Consider the following 8,977-nt stretch of genomic DNA (forward strand, 5'->3'; position numbering starts at 1 on the left):
GTTGGTGTTGTTGGTGTTGTTGTTGTTGTTGTTGTTGCCATTGTTGTTGTAGCGGCTTTAGCTATAGCCGAAAGGAGATGACAAGATAGAGAAAATATATCTTCTAAAGCCATACATCAGGATGATGGTCTCTAGGCATGTTTAATTGGCTTGTCCTGAACCGCAGTCAACCATCGTGAGGACTTGTGCTTGTTCTTTTCTATCAGAGAGAACCCTTTGGAACTATCAGCTAGCTAGGCTGGTTAGGGTTAGCTGTTCTTTCCCTATTTATAGTCGCACAGCCAGACGCTAGTCTACTCTCTGTTTAACGTCCCCTAGCTAGACAGTCACTTTAGTCAGCCTAGCTAGCTTGGAGGGTGGCGAGTCTGCCTTGTAATCGCTTTATCGCTGTTCGATTCCCGCTCGGGGAAAAAGATATCTGCCTCCTAACCTTACCCAGCCTGAGGAGATAGAGAGATATAGAAGGAGAGAGAGAGAGAAAGAGAAATGAGAAGAGAGAGAGAAAGAGAGACCGGGTAATCACCTAAACAAGATACGAGTAGGTATCTACTTTTGTATTATTATTTTTTTTTTACTTTTGTAACTAACTTTTTAATTAAACTATTTTTTTTTTTTTTTCTTTTTGTACCTAGTTATTTTTCAAGTCCACTTTAGAAAATCATGTCTTTGTCGAAAGTTTAGAAACACGCGTTCCTCAGGCATTACTATTATTGCTACTAAGATGGTACCTAAAAAAAAAGTTATTTATTGATGAAATAGTCCAGACTTTTGACTAACTTTTGAACTTTTGAAGGATAAAGCAGGTCTTATACATTCGACAGTTATGTATACCTACGTATTTTTTTTTTTTTTTTTTTTTTTTTTTTTTTTTTTTTTTTACCAAAAAACACCCAAAAAAAAAAAAAAAAAGATCCCTGCAGATCGGTTCAGAAAATTGAAGCTTACGTTTGCGAATATGTCGTACAGTGTTTACATGTGATAAAATACCATACGGACGGTATGGTACGATATTAATTTTTCCCTTGTTTACATACGATCGGTACGTAAGGTAATCGTTTTCCCTTTGTTTATATTCCCACGGTTAGCTTACACGCAGTGCTTCTCAAAATTGTTGCCAGCGAGGGCCACTTTTGAAGACTCCAATTTTGCCGGCCATAACCCCCCACGAATGTCGTATAGGAGTGAACATAAATATTATTTTAATACCGCCGCAGGCCTTTTTTAATTTGGCCTCCGTTCTCTCTTCGATTCTTTGTCTCATCAGTTTTTTAATCTTTCTCCTATAAAATAAATATCTAAATCTCGCGGAACACCTAAGGCGGTCCACAGTTTGAGATGCACTGATGGCTTACAGGCTTGCTGGGTCTGGAAAAATTCTTGTGGAAAATGATTACAACTAGAGCAGTGACAATATTATATATGCTCCTCCTACGCTACATTGAGTTGGTAAAATCCTTTTTTGCTTATTGAATGGAAATCCGTTAATCTTCTTCTATTACATGCATTTTTTTTTTCATCCTGTTGGGATAATGTTCGTTCTCGGAACGGTTGGCTATCTCCTATCCTGTCTTCCTTCTCTCGGGACGATAAAACCCTAGCAGATGCAGTTCCCTCTATTAAACCTAAAAAATAAAAATCATATTTTGTGAATCGTATCATTTGTATGACCGCCTGGTATCTTAGTATGTATGCAATGTGCCAAACACTATAAAGATGGTGGATGTGCCATTCCCCCCCCCAGTATTTTTCCCACATCTTCAGTATAGCTTCCTACCTACTCGGAAATTCGGAACAATTGGAACTATTCACAACTCACGAATTAAATATACGAATGTTTCAAACCTCACAGAGTCTGCAGAATGCTGACTGGGAGGTGCTCTTGAAAACAATCGTGATGATTCTACTTTGCCGTGCGTCAGCAAAATTGTATTTCTTCTTTTCTTCAGCATTAATTCAAGACAAAACGACTTCTGAATCGTGAAATTTTTTGTGATTAATTGATGTTTAAAACTCGTGCTAGAGAGAGAAAGAAAGAGAAGAAAGAGAGAGGGAGAGGGAACGAGACAGAGAGAGAAAGATACGTCAGAAAACTGTCAAAATATGCAAAAACATGCACTCATCTTGGTACTCAAAAAGAAAATGTAGCGGTACTTACATGTACAATAACATTATCTACAGGGAACGTACTCTTAGAAGGCCGAATTCCAGGCTTGAAGGTGTAGAATGCTTCATCATCCTTGTACCTGGAACAAAATCAAATTGTTGTATTGTGATCCAATTCTTAAACAAAGTAGTAAAATGTAAATACATAGTATGTAGATAGTAAAATTTCACCACTTCGGCTTCACATCGTGGCTGGAATTGAACCCACGCCCTTCTAATTACCATTTTGACCACTGCAACCTGCAGGTAGATGGTGTAGTTGTGCCTGAGGTGCTCTTTCAATGCGTTCTCCTTCTTCTTCTTCTTCTTCTTCTTCTTCTTCTTCTTCTTCTTCTTCTTCTTCTTCTTCTTCTTCTTCCTCTTCTTCTTCTTCTTCTTCTTCTTCTTCTCCCTCTCCTTCTTCTCTCTTCCTCCTCCTTTTCCTCTTCCTCTTCTTCTTCTTCTTCTCCTCCTCCTTCTTCTTCTTCTTCTTCTTCTTCTTCATCAGAGACAGTTTTTGATCTTCTTTTCAGTCCTCCCAGGAATCGAACCCGGGACCTCCTCGTGGCTATCACTCACCATATGACGGAGTAGAGACGGTCCCTCTCCAAATCGAAGTAGCATTCTAACAGCGCTATGTCACCCTTGTATTTGTAGGAGGGTATCTTCAGCTCTAGGAGTTTGATGCCTATCATCAAGCCTGGAGAAATGCAAATTGCTACTTATTGTTACTATGCCATTACAAAAGTACATTCCGGTCTCGCAAAATAATTTTTTACTACTATGTATTTTTTCCCCCATTTCTTCTTCTTCTTCCTCTTCTTATTCTTCTTCTTCCTCCTCCTTCTTCTCTTCTTCCTCCTCCCCCTTCTTCTTCTTCTCTTCTTCTTCCTCCTCCTTCTTTTTCTCCTCCTCCTTCTCTTCTTCTTCTTCCTTCTTCTTCTTCTCCTTCCTCCTTCTTCTTCTTCTCCTCCTCCCTCCCCCTTCTTCTTCTCCTTATCTTCCTCTTCCTCCTTCTTCTTATTTTTCTTCTTCTTCTTTTTCTTCTTCTGCTTCTGCTTCTTCTTCTCCTCCTCTTCCTCCTCCTTCTGTTCTTCTTCTCCTTATCTTCCTCTTCCTCCTCCTCCTTTTTCTTCTGCTTCTTCTTCTTCTCTTCCTCCTCCTCCTCCTCCTCCTCCTTCTTCTCCTTCCTTTTGTGGCAATTCTTTCAGTAATTGTTTTTCTTTTCGTTTTCATTTTGTAATATTGCTGGGGTAGGTCCCTACTTAATGTAGGTATTAGAAGAAGAAAAAAAAAAAAAAAAAAAAAAAAAAAAGAAAAAAAAAAAAAAAAAAAAGCAAAAAATAAATTGAATACTGAGATTCGCATTTCGATTCGACTTTTCAGTAGATTTCGGACCTTTGTTTTAACTACCTGCCTCGGTGGTGGTAGTGTTCAAGGCGCTCGCCTGGTAGTCAGGAGGGCGTGGGTTCAATCCCAGCCGAGGTATGGAATTTTATCCTCAATATAATTTGAGAATTTGACCACAATATTATAGTAAGTAGCCTACTGCTGAAGTGAAGGGACTTTTCAGTCCTATGCGAGCAGTATAAATAAGCTGTTATTATAATATACTTTAAGTAACTTTGCATTTATCAAGTCTGTCTGCTTGTTTCAGGAAAAGGATTGTCCCTAGAGGTGAAAAACTGTTGCATACTGACATGTTTGCATAATTAATTAATGATTCATTATTTTAGACCGGGAGCTAACGACTCGAAAATTACCTCACATCATAAGCTACAAAATTCCCGATTCATAAGGATAAATTATAACCTGCATTAGTTTTTGCTTTTTGCCTGCAGTACACACTACACATAATTCATGAATCATGAACTATTATAGACCGGGAGCTAACGTACAAATAATTACCCTATAAACTATAGCCTTGTAAGCGCTAGGCCGCGGGTTCGATTCCCGCCCGGGGCGGATTTTATCCTGATGGGATAATGTTCGTTCTCGGAACGGCTGTTATAACCTGCATTAGTTTTTGCCTGCAGTACACATAGTTCATGAACTATTATAGACCGGGAGCTAACGTACAAATAATTACCTTATAAACTAGGTACATAATTTTCGTAAGGTACATTTTAACTCGCGTAACGTTCCAGCACAAAGGCGCCCAAAGGCAAGTCCCTGTCGGTTTCTGTTTTTAGTCCGTCCTTCCTTTATTATTACAATAGTAATAAAAAGGTATAAGGGACGGACTATTGTATTCGCTTCGGTGTCGTCTGTGTGTACTTAAACCTTATATTGGGAAAAAAGGGATCTAGTCTTGATTTTAAATTATTACATGAAAGTAAAATCGAAATATCAAATCAAGAATAATAATAAACTGAATATTAAACAAATTAGGTAGGTACATAGGTATTGATTTTCTTTAATCACGATCGAATAAACTACGGGCTAAAAAATTCCCGGAGGGACGGACCCAGCTTGTTCACATAATTTGGATATTAGTTCCGCTTATTTTACCGCCATTCACCGCTTTGAAGGTCCTGGTCAACATACAAGTTTATAATTCTACATGGTCATTTCAAAGTTGTTTATTTTTAATGGGTGCCTCAACAAAAAGACAAGAGAGACATGGAAAAAATCAACATCAAGAAGAAGACAGAACAGTTTGGAGAGCAAAAAGTCTTCTAGGATTTACATGGAACTGGCAGTAAGTAAGCTTTTAGGGTGGCTCAATACCTCAACAGCCAGCCTAGTTAGCTTGGTTGGTAGCGCGTCTGCGTTGTAAGCGCTAGGCCGCGGGTTCGATTCCCGCCCGGGGCGGATTTTATCCTGATGGGATAATGTTCGTTCTCGGAACGGCTGGCTTTCTCCTATCCTGTCTTCCTTCTCTCTTCGATTTCGGGACGATATGACCACAGCAGTTAGAGTTCCCTCTGTCAAAACCTCTTCAAAAAAAAAGAAAAAAAAAACCCTCAACAGTTCAATACAAGGACTTCAAACAGCAACCCGTTAAAATATTTGCAATCGAAATAGGTAAGTCTTTTTTTTTCAATGGTGGGAATCAAACAAGGGACTTTCTGCATGGCAAGCGTTACCGCCAGCCTAGTTCGCTCGGTTGCCTTGTAAGCGCTAGGCCGCGGCTTTCTCTTATCCTGTCTTAATTCTCTCTTCGATTTCGGAACGAACCTTAGCTATTACAGTTCCCTCTATCAAACCTCTTAAAAAAAGAAACGCGCTATCACTGGGCCAGTCGTTCCCCCTAAAAAATGGAATTGATTAAATCGAATTGATGATTCACCCAGTATGAAATCTGTGCGATGAAGTTTGAAATTTTCGGGAGTGGGTTTTGTACACACACATTTCAAAGCTCTCCTGGAAAAGTTTAGGAGAAAATGTATCAATGCTCACCAAAGGGAAGAGATGGTCAGTGGCGTATCCCAAAGGTTGAAATACACTAAGATGAGGGCAGAGGGCACAGTTGAACGACCACTCCAAAATAGCTAGCTAGCAGCACGTGACATGCCAGACAATTATTGATCCAGAAACCGACCACACACAAATTTGCTCAACACTAGTAATCGGTCGAAAACTGGTACATTCATCTTGCTATAGCAATAGCAGTCGGCTTAGTGTCGGGATTCGGGGGAAGCAATAGGTACTTTCGAAGCAAAGGCTAAAGAAAAGTTTGGTAACTTTTTTTTCTTTTTTTAATTTCTTTAGGATTTTCCTATTCTGTGTTTCAGACTTTTTCAGCATCATTTTCGTAAATATGCCGTCCCCAACAATCATGAAAAACTTGAAAGTGAAAAGAAAGGAAAAGTACAAGAAGAAAAGGAAGAAGAAAAGGAGGAGGAAGAAGAAGAAAAAGAATAAGAAGAAAGAATAACGAAGTATGGAGGCGAAAGAAATAAGAAAGGACAGTAGTTTCCTTTCTTTCTGTTAAAAAAAAAAAATGACCCATACAGGAGGGAGGCCAAAGTTCCTATCATCAAGCCTGGGGAAATGCAAATCGCTACTTATTGTTACTATGCCATTACAAAAGTACATTCCGGTCTCGCGAAATAATTTTTTACTACCATTTTTCCCCATTTCTTCTTCTTCTTCTTCTTCTTCTTCTTCTTCTTCTTCTTCTTCTTCTTCTTCTTCCTCTTCCTTCTTCTTCTTCTCCTCCTCCTTCTTCTTCTTCTCCTCCTCCTTCTCTTCTTCCTCCTCCCCCTTCTTCTTCTCTTCTTCTTCCTCCTTCTTTTTCTCCTCCTCCTTCTTCTTCTCTTCTTCTTCCTCCTTCTTTTTCTCCTCCTCCTTCTTCTTCTTCTCCTCCGTCCTCCTTCTTCTTCTCCTTATCTTCCTCTTCCTCCTCCTTCTTTTTCTTCTTCTTCTTCTGCTTCTGCTTCTTCTTCTCCTCCTCTTCCTCCTCCTCCTTTTTCTTCTGCTTCTTCTTCTTCTTCTTCTTCTTCTTCTCTTCCTCCTCCTCCTTTTTATGGCAATTCTTTCAGTAATTGTTTTTCTTCTCGTTTTCATTTTGTAATATTGCTGGGGTAGGTCCCTACTTAATGTAGGTATTAGAAGAAAAAAAAAAAAGAAAAGAAAGTAAAAAAAGATAAAAAAAATAGCTAAAATTAATTGAATACTGTAGGTACATAACTAGTGTAGAGCCACCGGCTTTAATAAACGCCGTTGGTCACTGCGACCTGGTTAGATCTTTTGTGGCGGCCTATACATGCTTGAACAATGAACATGTTTAGCGGGCAAATAACAGGCAGGTTGAATCAGGCTGAATTGAATTTCCAAGCAACAGGTGACGTTTCCGGCTGCCTGTTTTACTTGTGATCTTTTTTCCGCCACACACGCTCAAGCTTGTTGCTTGACAAGCCGCCTGTCAAGTATGTATGCTTGAAAGTGTGTGGCGGGTTTAATGTGTTCGCATGAAAGTTATAATATATGTAAGTAGAATGAATAGAATCCTTCCTCGAATTTGGTACCTATTATGAATTTATGATACCTACATACTTACTTCCAAATACATTTTTGATGGCATTTTTACTTTCCTCATCCTATAGGCAGGAAAGTAATGTAATCGGGTCAAATTTTCGATGGTCATTTTTTAATGAAAAAACACTTTTTGAGGTCTGTGATTAATTGATGTTTAAAACTCGTGCTAGAGAGAGAAAGAAAGAGAAGAAAGAGAGAGGGAGAGGGAACGAGACAGAGAGAGAAAGATACGTCAGAAAACTGTCAAAATATGCAAAAACATGCACTCATCTTGGTACTCAAAAAGATACGTCAGAAAACTGTCAAAATATGCAAAAAACATGCACTCATCTAGGTTCTCAAAAAGAAAATGTAGCGGTACTTACATGTACAATAACATTATCTACAGGGAAGGTACTCTTGGAAGGTCGAATTCCAGGCTTGAAGGTGTAGAATGCTTCATCATCCTTGTACCTGGAACAAAATCAAATTGTAGTATTGTGATCCAATTCTTAAACAAAGTAGTAAAATGTTAGGTAAAATGTAAATACCTAGTATGTAGATAGTAAAATTTCACCACTTCGGCTTTACCGCGGCTGGCATTGAACCCACACCCTTCTGATTATCATTGTGACCACTGCAACCTGCAACACCGAGGTAGGTGGTGCAGATGTCTCTGATGTGCTCTTTCGGTGCGTTCTTCTTTTTCTTCTTCTTCTTCTTCTTCTTCTTCTTCTTCTTCTTCTTCTTCTTCTTCTCCTTCTTCTTCTTATTATTATTATGAAACTCTTTCGTGTCACTCATCCATTTAGTGGTCTTGCTCGGAGGTTCTCAAAAAGAAAATGCACTTACATGTACAATAACATTATCTACAGGGAAGGTACTCTTCGAAGGCCGAATTCCAGGCTTGAAGGTGTAGAATGCTTCATCATCCTTGTACCTGGAACAAAATCAAATTGTTGTATGCGTTCTCCTTCTTCTTCTTCTTCTTCTTCTTCTTCTTCTTCTTCTTCTTCTTCTTCTTCTTCTTCTTCTTCTCCTTCTTCTTCTCTTTCTTCTCTCTTCTCTCTTCCTCCTCCTCTTCCTCTTCTTCTCCTCCTTCTTCTTCTTCTTCTTCTTCTCCTTCTCTTTCTTCTCCTTCTCCTTCTTCTCCTTCTTTTCTTCTCTCTTCTCTCTTCCTCCTCCTCTTCCTCTTCTTCTCCTCCTTCTTCTTCTTCTTCTTCTTCTCCTTCTCTTTCTTCTCCTTCTCCTTCTTCTCCTTCTCATTCTTCTCTCTTCCTCTTCCTCCTCCTCTTCCTCTTCTTCTCCTCCTTCTTCTTCTTCTTCTTCTTCTTCTTCTACATCTTCTTCATCAGAGACAGTTTTCGATCAATTTTTTCAGTCCTCCCGGGAATCGAACCCGGGACTTCCTCATGGCTAATGCTCACCATATGACGGAGTAGAGTCGATCCCTCTCCAAATCGAAGTAGCATTCTAACAGCGCTATGTCACCCTTGTATTTGTAGGAGGGTATCTTCAGCTCCAGGAGTTTGATGCAGGACAGAGCTGAAATCAGACAGAAAGACAAATCAGGAGGACCTCAAAACGGGTAAATCCAGGAAAACATGACAAGAAAAGACAATTACCTCTGGAGACATAGAAAAAAGTGGAAAGATAGGAAGAAGAATTGATTAGAGAACGAGAAGATAAGGGAGGGGAGAAGAAAGAATGAGGACTATGAGGAGGAGGAAGAATGAGGAGGAATGAAGTTCTGAGCACAACATTCTTGTTGATCACCGTTATAGCTCGGTTATGATGCTGACTAACATTACACGTTTCTTCTTCTTGGCTTCATCCATTTTCTTTCTTGGCGTTTTTCTTTCCCTCCACACCG

The 8,977-nt window shown here is 39.3% G+C and overlaps 1 long non-coding RNA gene across 1 annotated transcript; it reads right to left on the reverse strand.

The window, feature by feature from the left end:
• Nucleotides 1-2,155: 2,155 nt before the first annotated feature.
• Nucleotides 2,156-2,801, reverse strand: LOC113470960. Its single transcript, XR_003393834.1, has 2 exons — nt 2,722-2,801; nt 2,156-2,243 (listed from the first exon to the last, which is right to left on the reverse strand). It is a non-coding gene; the product is annotated as an uncharacterized LOC113470960 (long non-coding RNA).
• Between the last annotated feature and the right edge of the window lie 6,176 nt (nt 2,802-8,977).

The sequence above is a fragment of the Diaphorina citri genome, unplaced genomic scaffold, assembly GCF_000475195.1.
Source record: "Diaphorina citri unplaced genomic scaffold, Diaci psyllid genome assembly version 1.1 scaffold1962, whole genome shotgun sequence".
Classification (NCBI taxonomy): domain Eukaryota; kingdom Metazoa; phylum Arthropoda; class Insecta; order Hemiptera; family Psyllidae; genus Diaphorina; species Diaphorina citri.